General features: G+C 40.1%; 1 long non-coding RNA gene across 1 annotated transcript in view; it reads left to right on the top strand.

Annotated features, from left to right (window-relative positions):
- Positions 1-5626: 5626 nt before the first annotated feature.
- LOC148396259 (uncharacterized) overlaps positions 5627-16972 on the top strand; it is a 49799-nt gene continuing 38453 nt past the window's right edge. The window contains exon 1 of the long non-coding RNA XR_015859212.1: positions 5627-6035. This is a non-coding gene — a long non-coding RNA (uncharacterized LOC148396259). The remainder of the gene's footprint in view (positions 6036-16972) is intronic.

The following is a 16972-nucleotide window of genomic DNA, read 5'->3' as shown; positions in this document are numbered from 1 at the left end:
TTTGTTGTTGTTGGTCTTGCTGACTTCACCAGCCGTCCTGTGGACCTTAAAGAAAAAAAGTGTGCTGCACTCTGTCAACAATATCATCTCCATCACATTGCAATCCTTCTCATGGGACTTGACTTCATTTTCTCACTGCTTTTAAAGTGTATTTGCTGACTATTGTTCTCCCGCTGTTCCAATCCCAGCCACAAAATATGATTTTATTGATGTTGACATGACTCACCAACTCCGGTTGGTTTGAGCCTCACAATAATAAGGAAAAACAGTGAACGATCGGCCTACTGAGCATGTTTTAGGAATGTGGGATGAAACCGGAGTACCCGGAGGAAACTGACGCAGGAACAGGGAGCACATGCAAACTCCACACAGGAAGGCCGAAGCCAAAATTGAACCCTGCACCTTTGGGCACCGTGCCACCAATTGCAAGTATATATATATATATATATATTTTTCTAATTGTATTCTCTCACATTTATGGATTTAAGTGGATTTTTTTCTTCTTCTAAGGTTATCTTTGTCATTGGGGCGAGTGCTCCAGGCAGAGGTCCCAGGTGTGGCTAACCCTCTGTTGGCCTCCAGCTCTCCCTCCCCGGCTGACGTTTGTCAAGCTGCAGGTGGTTGTCTCTGGCTGGCTGCATTGCACAAGTGTATTTAGCGTCACGCATGAGCCAAAAGAGGAAAATCAGTGGGCTGGAAAAAAAAAGACAAAAAGATATTCACGTTCAATTTCAGACTGGAGCCACAAATGCATTCATGTGGCATGCAGAGGTGGGGCAATAAGATCGTCCATTCACCAGATAATGAATAAATAACTAAAGCTGCTACCCAAACTCATAAACTATTCTCTACAGAAGGTGGATTAAATAAATACTTTATAAATAAATTATCATATTTTCTCTTGGTGCATTTAAAGGGGAAACAACCTTCTGTTGTTTGCTGTTGCTGCAAGAGGCTATACTAAGTGACCTGGAGTGGAGGCGGTGGTGGTGGTGATGGCGGTGGACAACAATCTGTATGTAGTACAAGAAAGTACTTTACTCAGGAAAACAAGGTACCATTGCAGAGGATGTTGTGCGTTCGATTCCGGCTCCGGCCTTCCTGTGTGGAGTTTGCATGTTCCCCTCGTGCCTATGTGGGTTAACTCCAAGGATTTCCTAGTTCTTAATTTGTTTTTATTCGATTCTATAAGTGCCAATCCACTATCAGAGGCATCAAGATTGTTAAATGTTATCTGAGACTATGTTACAAATTGCTGTAAATAAAGCCATTTCATGAATCTGCTGTGCATAAAATCAATTGATCCTTCTCTTCCAAAGGCAAGTCATAGATTCTTGTCTGATCATTGCAGAGATAGTACCGGGAGAATTTACAAACACCTTTACTGCACTCTATAAAAAGTCTCCTCCAAATAATTTTTTGTTGATGACATTTTAAGTATTGCAACAGTAAAAAATGTGAGAGGAACTCTTTTGTTTGTCCATGAAATAATTTCTATAAATTATTCTCATCAGCACTCCCCCAGTTTCTCCAGGAATGTTAATCCTATCCGTTTGTATCATGTGGTGAAAATGCTAAATTTATAAAAATAAGATGTCTGTCATTATACAAACAACCCTGTTATTAAAAACCTGCTTAGCCAACTGGAAGAAAAGGGGAGGAAGTGAACTACATGGCTCGGTAGAAATCATGAAACTAATTGCGCTGACATGGGTAAGGCATATCCTCTCCTATGTTTTCAATATTTTCAGCCTTAAGGGAGCGTGTCACTTAAAGCAACACAAATGATGCTGATATTATCATACATGATTATTGCATGTTACCTTTAAGTGTGTGGATGACCAGGTAGAATAGCAGCTAACACTGCTAACATAAACTCTTGAGTAGCATTGATTAACAACCCTGTTATGGCAGAGTCGTGCTAAAACAAAATTACTATCCAAAGACAATACATTCTAATTTCATGGGAAAGTTTTTATTTAGTAATATTTTTTAAATATGTTTTTCAGGTGCCTGCATCGGTAACATGATTGGACCAAATCTCTTATAAAGTAAATTAAGTCAACCTAAATGTTTTTCAAGAACAGTGCCTTGAATTGTCTTCCAAAAATGCTAATACTGTGATGTGATCAATATTTAGATAAGGTTAATTGACACAAAAGAATTCACCATTTATTATAACCCCCAAAGGTATTTTTTTCTTAGAAGATATATCACCTTTCAGTCGACGAAAGCAGAAAGATAATAAAAGAAACTGTTTCCGGTGAGATGAGGCACAGGCAAAATTGGAAAGGCAGAGTGAGATAAAGTCAATTACAGTGGCAAAGATTAAAGGTGCTCAATATTTTTTACCATGTCTGTGTGCACTCATAAATTAGACCACATATCATTCGAGGAAGCCTGCATGATTTTCACTATGGCAAAGGATTATTTTCCAATCTAAATCTGTTAATGACACTCAATCTTGTTTTGTATTCATGCTGGAAATCATTTTGGTTGATTGATTTTGTAGCCACAGTCACAGCCACAGTTATTGTTACATTTCGATTGTTTACTTTTTCATTAAAGTTATTTATATATATATTGATTCAGGCTCCAGTCTTCGTAAAATCGAGTATGAATTTCCAAACTCAACACAATACTACTTTAATAAATTCCAAAAAATAGTCTGTATTACTTGAAATTAAAAAGACTGTATTGTACATGAAAAGTAAAGCAATGTGACTAGTAAATATTACAAGATTTACCAAATAAAACTAAGAAACATATATACATTTCCCTAAATAACTAAAATAATGTTTCTTAATTATTATAAATGTATTGAACTTAAAAGTAGTAACTAAATGCTTCTCAGAGAGCGGGTTGTCTTCTGGTTTCTTCTATATTGCTGTGTTTGGTTATGATTTTTTTTTTTTTTTAAACCACACAGCTTATTTAGAGCAAGAGGCGGGGTGCACCCCGAACTGGTCGCCAGTCAATCACAGAGCCCCTTTGTTATTAGGCAGGCAAAATCCATGACACTTGCAGTCACTTTGGCAAGCTTAAAACCGTTACAAATGGGTTTTGAAGAGAGGCGGATAATGAAATTCTGAAGTGTCAAAAACATGCGTGTCCATGAATATATCAGGGGGAGCGTCATCTCATCATTAGCAAAATGCATACGGAGGAGGGGGGGGGGGGTTGACCTGGAAACAAGAATGCGGGAAAACGGGGAGCTTGCTGACTAAATAAATCAAACAGGGTGAAGAGTTACATAAAGGAAGCAAGTAGGGTATTTGAAATGAGGAGAGGTGCACATATTAACAGGAAATGGGGTCAACAATTTGAAATCAACAAAATCAGAGAACAGCGTTAACTGAAAAATCGTCACTCTTTTTAATTATGGGTTTATTGTTGCAAGATTATGTTTTTTAACTACGACTGTTCTAATCTTGAAATATTTATGTTTTATTCAAGTAAGCTTATTCTATAAAGCAGGGATTTCAAACTCATTTTCATGAAGGGCTTCGGTTTCACAGTAACAAGTATCAAAGCATGAACACATCGTTGACAAATAACATCATCGAATTAATTTTTAATCGAATTGTACATGACATTCCAATTATGAAAAGCAGTTCTACCCTTTTGAGTGACGATTGTTGGCACATCTTCAAGGATCTTTCAATGCAAACAATTCAAGTTTCACAATTTAATAAAATATGTCCCTCTCTTATTAAACAACAACTACATAACTTCGGCATGAGCACAAAGAAACCTACCTCCAAAATTACAATAAGATTTAAAATGCAAAAGAAAATGCTATATATAAAAAATACTATACTAAATACTAATAATAACGCCTGCAGACATCAAGTTAACTGTGGCACGTCTTACTTGACACGAAGTTCCCATGGCGACATGGAACACAGATTTGGTGCGCTTAGAGAGACCTACTCGCAACAATTGGATGTGAGTTCCGCCCACTTGGGGCACTGGAATGTATGCCCCACCTTGGTCCTATCATTTACATTAAGAGGAATTACTATGCATGTCAACGTTTTAACAAAAGTCAATGGGCAAAGATTTTCACTAGATTATTTATCCTGCTCATTTTAAAGTAGATATACATTATATATTCTGAAATGTTGTTACTTTGCTACAATTGTTTTTAGTGGAATGTTGGTGTCATCTACTGGCTAGCCACCCTGACTCCAGTGTCCCCACGGCACTCAACGAGATAAGTGAAAGCATATAAATTGAGTCCTGAATGTTTCCCAGACCCTTGCATAGGCCGGGGTTTAATCGTTGTGTGTTTTGACGATATGTCAAGGTCCACATTCACAATGGGTGGGGGGGCACTCACTTGATATGAATCTCTAGTTAGTTGATCAGTGCCTCAGGAGGTAGCGCGACAGACAGACCAAAGCGTGCAGGCAGCCAGGCAGACACGCCGCAGTGTGAATCATCCATTCGGCCGCGTCGTCTGGGAAATCAGTCAAAGTGACGAGCGGTGTGCACATTTGTGCTCACATACCATTGACAAAATGTCATATCAAGTCAATGGAATTGGTTTGTGAAAAGCACCAGCCTCTGCATTATGCAACAAAAAAGCATTTTAAAAAAGGGAGGTTATGGGATCAAAACAGGGCTTGCTGTGTTGAGTCTGCATGTTCTCCCAATAAATGATATCAAATAGAATATTTTGAAGGCATTTTGGCATCTCTTGGATAAATGTCTGTAGAGAAATTCACGTTGACACTGTCACTGAATCATTGAATAAATACTTATTCAAGTAAAGTAGTAATACATGAAAAATCGACGGTTGCTTGCTCTGCCTTCCTGTCCGTGTCCCTTTCACCTTGCCGCTATCTGTCTGAATCTGTCTATCAGAGATGCACGGATGTTTTATAGCAGTAAAGTACACCGCTGTGCAGTAATACCTCCTGAGACAGCGAGGGAGCTGATAGGTATCGCCCTACACACACAATGTTCCTCCAAGGACTCCGTACACTGAAATAATGTGCTGCTTTCTCGTTCTCCCTTTTCGCTCATGTCTGTCTCCGGCTTATATCTCTCCCCTCCCCATGTGGCTTTTTTAACATCTATCTTTCTCTGTCAGGTGGACCTCCCAAGGGTTATAATACATGTAACCATTTCCCAACAGGAGATTGTGCAGATATCCGTGTTCCCGCCGAGTCACGGTTGAAATGGAAACAATACCTGTCCGGTGATGACAGAACCAGTGCTATATTCAGGCACAGTGCACAGAGGATGAGCACGGCATGCTTTTGCATGAAGCGCCAGGTGTCCTGCAGCGTGTGCGTGTATCGTGCGTCACCTTACTTTCGCCCGGGCCTTGGTTCCCGGTGGTGCTGGGCATATGGTGATTATTGGAATGATGCTTTTAGAATATTGTGTGATAATGCAGGAAACTGTTTCAACATTGGTGGAACACTGAAAAAATATATATGCGCTACTAGTGTTGGAGCCAATTTAGTGTCTTGAATTTTAATTTTGATTAAAATTGGCTGACCTTGGGCCATTAACTTTTATTTTGAATTTTGATTAAGATTTGCTGGCATTGGGCCATGGACCTTTATTTTGACACAGCCTTTGGTCACCTGGTCAGTCACCTGATCAGGTGAAGATGGCTGCTCCCGCATGGTAGTCATCCTCAATCAGTCTCAGTTAGGCAAAGGAAGATCATAGTGATATGTTTTACTGTTTTAAGCTTGTATCTTTTGGAATTTAGGAACTTTGAACATATAAAACAAACTTTTGTTGACTTCTTGGAACCTGCAACAATGTATTCAGATTATTTAGGTTTAGTTGGATTACAGACAATTTGGATTAGCTGCCTGCCACCCCCCCACTCCTTGCCTGCCTGCCGTTGCCTACCCTCTCCTTGCCTGCCTGTCATTGCCTACCACCTTTTCCTGCCTGTCATCGCCTACCACCTCTGCCTGCTTGCCTCCATGTTGGATATTCTTCCTCCATCTTCAAAAAGGTAGCCTGCTTGCCTCCATGTTGGATATTCTTCCTCCATCTTCAACAAGGTATGAGCAACAGCTGTACACAGTGTTTTAAAATAAGCGTGTGACAACAACTATACAACAGCTAATCTTTGAAAACAAAATATTATTTTGGGGCATATATCCAACGTGACAGCCAGGATGTGGACTCGGGCTACTTTCGAGCTCTTGGCCAATAATGCATGCATGTAAATTTGAAATGTTCTACAATTGCTTTGGACTGCTTTATTGTTGTGGCGTGGAATAACCATGCAGTGACTTGGTGAGATATAGTCCGTCCAGCCACCTGAGGCTTTAGGTGGATGCATATTATATATTTTTACTGTAAAAGTTTAATCATGTTTGAAGCATGTTGGAGAGGTAAAATTATTAAGAAATAATAATTTCTCCACAGATTTTTGTCTGTCGTGGGTTGGTCATATCAGCTGCAATGAATGGGTTGGCAGCTGGATGGATGGATGGATGGAGGAATGGAAGAATGGAGGGATGGAGGGATGGATGGAGGGATGGAGGGATGGAAGGATGGATGGAGGGATGGAAGGATGGATGGTGGGATGGAGAGATGGTCGTTAATAAATTGACATCAATCAGAATAAGTTTCAGGGTGGTAATTAGAACTGATTATTTCCATTTAATTTATTTCCGTATTGAACATTGAGAGGTTGGACTCTTCAATAATAAAAAAAAAAATGTGTGGTCACCAAAGAGCACAATCACCGAAAAGCAAATAAGATGAGGTATGATCTCAACTGCTTGGAAGTCATTATCCATGTGGCGCAACTCAGCAAAAAAAAAAAAAAAAAGCTGAATGATTTTTGCCGTTAATATGATAATCAATTATACACGTGTCAAAATTAATGGCCCCAGCCAAGACCAAAAAAAAGCATTAATGTTGAGCGGAAAGACCAAAGGAATTATTAGACAAGGCATTATTTCCCAAGGATGCTGGATGGGATTAAACCACGGGGCTGGTGGGAGGCTGGAATTGTTTTTCCTCTCCCTGGGGTTGTCTCAGGTAACAACTACTCCTGCGTTATTAAAAAGCTAAAAACAGTGTATACGGTTATAGCAACATGGAATCCGCTGCTATGTCCTCCCGATAGGCCGTGATCATGCCCATTTGCTTATGTGTGCATACAGACAATCATTTTACAAACCCCCCATATAGGACCCCTTACTAACTGCCAACGGCTAGTAGGGAACCTCGAAAAATGTTTGTCATTGGCCTATATTAATTACAAAAACAATTACACTGTTTTAGATACTGTGATGCATTGGGTATCCCCTAATTGGGCCCCTTACCAGCTGTTGCTGGATGCTGGCTAGTAGGTTGCTGGTCCATAACTCACCTGCCAACCCCCGTAGACACTCGACGATGAACAATTAAATATGTTTTTTGTATTCTACTGCAACATGAAGAAAGTCGAGTCAAAGTCAATGATCAAACTAATTTTTGCCCCTGTGGATTGGTTCTTTTTTTTTTTTTTTACCAGAAGACATAATTAGATTATTTTTTTTTTAATATATTAAAAAAGAAATAATTTAAATGCAATTCATTATGTTTGTTTATAAAATGAGGTGTAAAGAAAAGTAAATTTGTCTTTTATTGAATATACCTGCATATTCATTGTTCTTTTTCTTTTTTTTATGGGGTGAGGGTGGGGCAGGGGGGGTCATGGTGTCCACGGTCCTTTTCCCAGGGGCCCTCAGGGAGTCTCGAAACACCAAGAAAGAAAGAAAGGAAGCTTTGATATGCATCTCAAGGTAAGGTAGAGGAGGAAAATATAGAAAGAGCTTGTTAAATGTGCAGCGCTCTGCACAAGACAACTTTGGCATTTGTGCTGGAGCAGTGCAAATAAGCACCAGCTAAGCGATTGCAAACACCGCATAATCTTGACGTGTGCACTATTTCTCAACAGTGTTTGGTTTGTTGTGCACACAATCTGCTTGGTGTGGAGTTTGTGTCTGTCATGGCACACGCTGTCAGATCTTTTTTAACGGCGGTTTCGCTAATCGCATTATGTTTTACGGGCAGGACGGCTGACTGCTCACACACATGCAGACGCTGACCCGAGAAGCACATTAGTGTAAGTTAATGGACATTTATATATGCTCCAAACGCATTTGTCCATGAGGATTGACCTTTTTCTTTTCTTCTCTATGTACACTACTTTGCTCTTTTATTATCCTTCACTGCCCATATAGATCTTTTCGAACACATACACGTTTTAATGTATATTTGTGTATGTGCACTTGGACTGAGAGGAACATAAAAGGAATGAGGCCATATAGCCCACATACAGTGCATGTGACTTGTATGACTCAAATAGTCACCATTTGTTCAACTGCAATAAGTCAGTTTAACCAGTAATTGGACATGTCCATTGAAAAGTTCGCCTGAGGACAATTAAACAAGAGCTTTTTAATTGTTTTAATCCACCAGATTTGTTTCATGAGATAAGTCTCCCATTTTATGACATGGATACTAACATTTGGGAATATTTAGAGTGCTCTTTTTGCATTAAATTTGATTCAAAACTATCCGAGGAAAGAGTGGTTCAATTAAATTAAAAAAAAGAGACAGTTTTGTAAAGTTATAGATAACTGCCACCTCCAGTGAGAGTTCCAGATGCCCCCCAGTGGCAAAAACATAAGTACGGCCCCCGTGCGCGATGGTCAGATCTCATATTTTGTTCTCTTTTCTCTTCCACCATGTGAGCCTAGTCGGTGTGCATTGGTCCATAATCAGCACATGTTGTCCGTCAAGCGTGAGGGTCTCACACATGCCTTACCATTCTTGTGGCTGCTCACTTATATCATCCCTCGTCATCTGATGGGGGGCTCAGGGCAGGTTACGAAGTCATACCAGCTTCCCGGCTTATCACTGAACACTCGCTGCTTCCCTTGCAGACTGCCTTTTGTCAGGTCAGAAGCATGTTTGCCATCCAAGACATCAGCTACGGAAAGACTACCCAGAATATTTGACCAGTGTATAGAAACGCTTAGATGGCTGAGGGAATATGATCTAGCAATCGGCGGGTTTGTGGTTTGACCCATGTTCCACCTCAGCCTTATCTCCCTTTCCTGAATCCTAACAAGCTCCTAATGCTGTCAAAAATGTTGTTTTTTTCTGGAGCAACTCATATTGGCCGAGAGTTTAGTAGGGAATCAAACAAATCAGAAGTGTTCTCATTTTATATCAGTGTGATTGACTGTCCCGTTCAAAAAACGTCTGACAGCGCATTGGGGGACAATTGGACAAAAGGCTACTTGAATTTTTTTGCACTTGACTCGAGCGGTGGAGAATCTGAAGCTTGCTCAAGTTTCGCCTAGCAACACACTGCAAAAATAAAACAAAAACCCACATTGGGTGTAAATCCAGGTGCCACTATTTAGTCATTGTTTCTCAACAAGAGAGTACTTTATATTATTTAGTGGAGCAGCATCTCCATCAAACGGTGATACGTGTCTCATGCAACAACAGGGTGGCTTGATTGGATTGTTTTTTTCTGGAATGCTCCACCATGGCTTGAGACAAATCGAGCAAGCTGGCGGTAGCTTGATAATTTGTGTTGTTGTTTCCTTCTTCTGCCCTGTCGAGTTCAACGCGAGTTCAGTACATGCACACTGTGAAGTCTTGTCTGTCTGGTGCTCAGGTTACGTTTTGCCTGCCAGGCTGCAGACGCGCAGGGCCTTAAGAGATTGACTGCATCCCTAATTAGCCTCTGCCACGATCGTGTTTACCCAATCCCAAATTTATTTTCCATCTGTAAATTGTTGCGGAATGTTTCCCTTGCAAGAGGGTCTCGGTGCACCCACGGGACTGTCATTTTAGCTTGTTGCACTGATGAATTGGCGAGATATGAAGTTATTACTTCATTTGAGGAAGGAGAGTGAAGCAAAACTGTTTGGATTTTATCATTTGATGCACATGAGGCAGGAATTGAATGTTGAGGCAAACCAGGTGGGAAATATGTCAACTGTGTAGACCTTTTCCACACACTCGATGATGGAGATTTGTTTCCCCGTCTGTCAAGTGGCTGCTTCGCCTCTCTGGCTTTTAATCGCTTAGCATTTCATGCTTTCATTGTTTAAAAATATTATTTAAAAAATATATTGTATTAGTAAAAATGTGTATGAAAAATAATTTTGACAGAAAATTTGTTATTCTTTTAATGTTACCCAAAGCCAAAAAATGGGTCTATGTTCATATGTCACCTGACCTGTTAATATGATTTTTATGTTTTGGAATTATGTTAATTTTAGCAAATATTATTTCCTAATTCAGCAATTATTTTCAGTTTAGCACCCACAGTGAACGTTATCATTTGGATTTGTTCAGACAATTGTGGTCTATTTATTGCACTTCTTTAAGATGTTTACTGAAGAATTGCTTCAAGAAATTATAGTTCCTCGTTTATCCAACCCTCCGCAAAACAAACTCACGCACGCACGCACGCACGAATGCACGCACGCACGCACGCATACACACACAAAATAAAGTTTGCATTGTAAATTACCCAACACCTGCAGAAATAATTAATATGCATGACCTTGAACATAATCAAGGAGATGGTCTTGCTGGAGTGGTGGCGCCAGGCATTGTCAAGATGTGACATACCAGAGAGCTCATTGTGTGATTTTTAACTGTTTAAGTGCATATGTGATTAGTTTTTTACAATTAACATTTCTACCGTTACCTGACACGTATTTCTGGGGGGAAATCACAGTAAGTAAACAAAGCACTTAATGTCATTTTATGAAACGCAGCCCCAAACAGGGAAAATGATTTCAATGATAATTTTAGCTATATTCTCTATGTTGTAGTTCAAAAGTTTCAGTCGCAAAGAAGTTAATTGAAATGAATTTGCAAAAAAATCCCAAACCTTTCAGGACATATGTGCATCGTTCATGAAACCAAGAGTTTGGTCATTTTTTAATGAACCTGCCAACCTGGAAGTACTCCTGTTTATTTTGCTTAGAAACAAGGCTGGTGTGAAGGAAAGCGGAATGCCTCAAGTTAACCTCATTCATTTATTAAGATACGAGAACACTTAAGCACACACATTTTACTGTCATCTGTGTCAGCCCAGAAGCGCATATATTTTACTGTCATCCGTATCAGCCTTGGGGCCATGTGACTAGGATGGATGCAGGGTTTGGCTGTAGTGGTTGCCTGGTAACGGCAAATTTGATCATTTCGTGTGCGTGTGTGCGTGTGTGCGTGCGTGCGCGTGTGTGTGTGTGTGCGTGCGTGCGTGCGTGTGTGTTTGCGTGCGCAATACTGATGGGATGCGTCCATGTGGTCGGGCCAAACTGAGAGTCAGGTCGTTGAGATAATGAGTGTGCTCAATAGTCTTTAGTGTATCAGTCAATTTGTGTCAATGGACTCTTATCTGGGCCTCAGCATGCTGGGATGGAAATATTGACTCAAAGATATGTCATTGGAATTTTCCTGAAATAGGTTTTTCTTTATTTTTGCTCAGTGAAAACAGAAAATTGAAATCTTAAAGCCATCAATTTTCTATACCATTTAGCCTGTTCATGTTCGTCGGAAGCTGGATCCTATCCCAGATGACTTTGGATCATAAGTAGATGAAACTTGCCATGAGAACTTCAAGTCTTTAGAACACTGGAACTTTATGACATTAGAACAGAAGTTGAGGATGACTTGTCATCAAGTCAGAACATCATGGCAGTTTCATATGAGAAGACATCATGTCATGACAGCATAAGAGCCTCCTCAAGTTATCATTGCGTGTGATTGGGTATGGGAAAATGTCATCAGAACATAATCAAAATAGCATGTCACGAGACCATCTGATGAACATTGTCATAAAAAGACATGTACACACCACCACAAGCACAGCATGATATGAGAACATGAGATCAACCCTGATGAAAATGCAATCCAAACAACAGATTCTTATGCAAGATATACATAATTTATATGATTGCTGCGGTGAAGACTCGAGACTGCAGCTACGTTCCAGCGTAAGTCTGCCCTCTTCATCCTTCTGGCACTGTGCAGTCTCTTGATGTCGCCCCCATGACCCACCTCAAAGCATTTCCTTCCGGCCAGCCCCAGTGCACACAAGAGGTGCTCAAAGAATTGGCTGCCACTTGCACAAATCTTAAACACTTTAGTCTGCAGTGCACACGGTGTGGAAAACTGCACCAGATTAAAGCGCACGCCTGCAGGCAGAATTGTAGAAGAGCACACGAGTGCAACGGTTAATTGGGTGGAATGGAATTGGCGATGGCTGTGTGGCCGTTCGGCATTCGGGGCAAGTATGTCAATCAAACATTCTCAAGACCATGACAACATCATGTCATTACAATACATCGGCATTGTACCAGACCATGAGGTTATACTCCATGGATGCCATTAGAACACAATTAAGCCAGGACAGGACAAGACAAATGGAACAGCGTTTCCCTTAATAAAGTATTTATCTATCCAATACCTGATAACATGATATATGCCATCACTCAACTCAGCTCAACTTTATTCAGAGCACTTTAAGAAATATATATGTTACAAAGTGTGAGTAAAACTCAGATTTGTAAAAATAATTAAAACAATAAATTAATAACATAAAACAGTAATCACAGTAAAACATTCAAACGCTGCTGAGTTGAAAGCCAAATAATAAAAATGTGTTCTCTGACAAGTTTTACAGATAGACGGAGGGGATCTTATGACTTTATTATTAAATAAAGCACAAGAATATCATGTGTAATTTGAACAAGAGAACATATATTATGAGTACATCATATCATAACGTCAGATCCAATAATCTTTTAAATGTTACAATACGTACAGTACAATTGTCTTCACTATAAACGTATCATTTCTAAATGTCTTAATTGAGTTGGACTTGATCCACAATAATCTCTCCATTATCAGTGTATAAGCGTTATTGAGCTTCATAGAATTGAATTGTTAGAATGCGAGAATGTCAGCCGTCCGTATTGATGCACTTCATTTTCCATCAGCTGCAACCCAAGTCAATACATCACTCTGGCGGCTCTCCAACAACTCACAACGGCTACTCGTCGAGCGCCACCAATGAATCAGCCGTGAAAAAAGACAAAGAGAAAGTCAATTAATCAATAGTTTAAAAAGCATGAAAACATTCAGGAGATGACGGTAGATCTCAATCTGTATTGGGAAAAATATTTTCTGTGTGTTTAGTTTACCCAAAATGCCACACATACACAAAAGCTTGGACTACATTTTTAATAATAATGATAATAATGCATCATATTTATAGAGCTCTTTTCTGGAAACTCAAAGACATTTTATAGTGGATACATTATTCATGTGCTTACACATTCACACCCTGGTGGTGGTAAACTATGAAAGTCGCCACAGCTGCCCTGGGGCAGGCTGACGGAGGTGAGGCTGCCAATGCGCCCCCATCATCCATCCGACCACCACCAAACATTCGCACCCGGCGTGAAGTGTTTTGCCCTTGGAGACAACGACATACTTTGTTTTATTTACCGCCGCTTACAAAAGTCAGTTTGGCCACTTCTTTGAATGGCTCGATTCCAGTCATGTCCGCAGAATCAGTGACTCCTGGAAGTGTCAATTGTCCTCACACAGATGTTTGATTGAAAATATCAACTCTGAACACCCGATCTTGTGAGGCAGGGTAGGCAGGCATTTGACGTTCTTGGTAGGGGGATGGCAAAAATAAGCCTATGAATGCAGTGCAAAGTGTCCTGGCTTTTTGTCCATATCAAATGTTACCTGTGCTATGCAGTAAATCCACACTTGACTGTGACACGCAGAGGCACCGTCATATGCTCCAAGTCGGACTGCGACTGTGAAGGAGATAAGAAGAGAAGTCGCTTCCACGCGCCGCTAAACACAAAGTCTCCTGTGAATTTTTTGCTGCATTTATCTCGCTTTACCACTGCCAGAGGCTGGAGTGTTGCGAACCAGCGCGGCTTTGGCATCATATCCTCTGCTCCCCCCCTTCCCTCTCCCCGTGCACAATAGCTCAGGGCCTCCACCACCCTCCCTGGACACTAATATAATCAAATCAGAAGGCATGACTGAAGAGGCAAGGGAAGCGGAGCCGCCTGTATTTGGATATGTTAAATCCATAACACCAGGGGTGATGAATTTTACAGAGAGGAGGCTGTGCACAACCTCATTTACGTGGACATATTTGGAATGTTCCACAACACATAGGCAACTATTAAGCTCTAGGAGCATTTTTTTTTTCATTTATAAAGGCAAATAATGCTGAGTTTTAAGGGACTATTACATTAATGGCTGAGTCTTTCAAGGTTGAACAAGTGTGCTGCATCACACCTAGAGGTATTTCCCCACTCTGTTGTGAATTAATACAATCACTGTTAGAAATATTGCCCTTTTTTTTAGCATTTTGACCAATCTTTCAAGACCAACAGAGTATTGTGGTTTTGCAACAACATGCGACAAACCTCCCAAAAGAGTAGAGTTTCAATTCATAGCATTTCCCATCCTTTAGTAATCAACAGTAGAACATGGCTGTTTTACTAAAAACACCAGTTTCTGACAAAAAAAGCAGCAAAAATGAGCTTTTTGTGAAGCTAAACGTGTCAGCGAAACATTGACACAAATATATTTTTGCTTTTCTGACACCATAAATTATACAACATCAACATACAAAATTAATAAATGGCTTTTGATTGCAAAATTATTTAATATCACTCAAAATTATTTAAAATTGCTAACACTGTGGAGGAACGTCTGGCAGTGGACTGGGTGAACAGTGGTCTCTGGGTTTGCTTTGGAATTGCCATCCATTCATTTTTCGTAGTGCTTATTCTCTTCAGAAGTCACGAGTGAGCTAGAAGAAAAAATGTTACAGCCCACATCAGTGTCTGTATTGCAGAGAGTAACATGCTACTGTAATTATTAAAATAAGCCACTTGAGTTACCCTGCCCTTGACTCAAAACAAAGTTGTCAGATCTTGTCATCTTATTAGGGCGTAGCTTGCAAGCAAACAAATAAATGCTTTTGTTTGCCGTTCAACCTTGATGGAGTGAATTATGAAGAATGACAAAAGCCTTACTTTTGTTTTATGAGACAGCCCAAAGGATGTCCTCTGTCATGAACGTCTACCAAACGAGAAGCTTTGAGGTTATTTCTAGTCTGCGTCGCTCCCCCTTCTTTGATGCTGTGTCATTTATAGACCAGATCCATATTCATACCAATCAGTTTGAAACCACGTTATCTTGAATGACAAAAACGAAGCCGCGGGCTTGGTGAAACTCGTTGGCGAGACCATTGCCAGCATTTTCTCAATGCAGGAAAGCAACAGCGAGATCGCCAGGCCCAAGTGTCCGCACGACACCATTTCTTATCGGTTTGTTAGCTGTAATGAAGAGTTATGAGGGGCAATAATGATGAGCCTACAAACATGGACACGCTATTAGAGCAGTAAATGATTCAATTTAATATGAATACAAATGCTCGTCGCCAGCCGCCACCCCCGCGGTAGTGATCGTAATCATGTTACCAGTTTGTGACAAAAGACAGCGGAGTCTGCATCGAGTAGATGCGATCACAATGTCCGAAGCGTGAGGGGGGGAACACTCACTATTGTATGGCGGGAAAAAAGAGGACCAGCTGCGTTATTGAATTGCGATGGTGGGGAGTGGGTGGAGGGGAAGAGAGGTAAAATGTTGTGAATGAAAAAGCCTCCGAGTCTGGTGAGTCACACGTGGAGACAAATAGAGCATTGAGCAGGAGGGTTGTTGGGGGTGGAAAGTGGAGCAGGAATTTTCAGAGGTACAGGTACATCCGTGCTGCCTCGGGCTGCGTGGGTCTGCCTTTTTTTTTTTTTTTAGATATACACATCATAAAAATGTGGAGGAGACATAAATAAATTAGCAAAAAATAGCTCCAACTGATGTGTTCTTCAGAAAATGTGTTACCCCGTAGGACAGACTTCTCCCACAATCCACAAAACTCTTTCAGACTTTCACGTCTGAATGTCCACCTTGTCCATTTTTTAATCCACTTACCTGTTGAAATGTAAACTACAGCTGTCTCTTTGAGTCAATATACTTGACATATTTAAAATCCTATTTTTGACTGACAATTAGCAGAGAAGAAGGTTACAGTCTTCATTTAATTAAGCCCTTTCGCCTGTCTTCATTGGTCAGTTGACATGTATGGATTTGTTACAACATCCAAAAGCTTTGCTATGAATACAATTTTGGTTTTAGTCGTTATCTAATGTGACTCACTGCTATCAACAAGTTTGGAGTAATAAAATAATTACTAACAATATGCTGCACTGTATATGCCATTTTATGTACTTAATAATGAAAGTAGAATTTTGTTGTTTTTGTTTATCTGGTATTGTTCCTAGTATTAAACACTATTTCCTGATTTACGTTCAAGGTGACATCGGACCAAAGTGACCATGGAAATACTTTGTAATGGCATTAGATAACCCGCTATCGGCACTCTTTAAGTGTACTGAGTGTTTGTTGTTTTAGAAAAGCAGAATTATTTATTATTGTCTAACAAGCAAGCTATTTACAACAAATTGAGATAGTCAGTCCGTGTTTGTTTGCTGTGTATACAAAGTAAATCAGCAAAGCTCATATTTGTATTTTTGCTGCATCCCTAGTTTTAAATGCAAGTCCATTCATCCATGAGGTGAATTTATCGCTTGTAGCTTGGATAATGCAGCTTATCCTAGTAATGGATAAGAACTTTTGTGTTTTACATTTATGTAACGACAAACAGGCTGCAGTTAGAGAAGGTCTTGCACCAAACACTGCACTCACTACCTGTTGGGATGACTTTGCTTCTTTAATGCCCCCATTTTTATTCTCTGCTGGAAGCACAGTAAAGAACGGAAGGGCTGGATATTACTGAGCTTTCCACAAAGTTGTACACTTTTCAAAATACTTGTCATGTATAAAAAGGTGACACGTGGCCCAT

The sequence above is a fragment of the Syngnathus floridae genome, chromosome 6 (genome assembly GCF_059516105.1).
Source record: "Syngnathus floridae isolate MCC-2025c chromosome 6, RoL_Sflo_1.0, whole genome shotgun sequence".
In the NCBI taxonomy this organism is placed as follows: domain Eukaryota; kingdom Metazoa; phylum Chordata; class Actinopteri; order Syngnathiformes; family Syngnathidae; genus Syngnathus; species Syngnathus floridae.
This window is presented reverse-complemented; position numbering and strand designations above follow the sequence as displayed.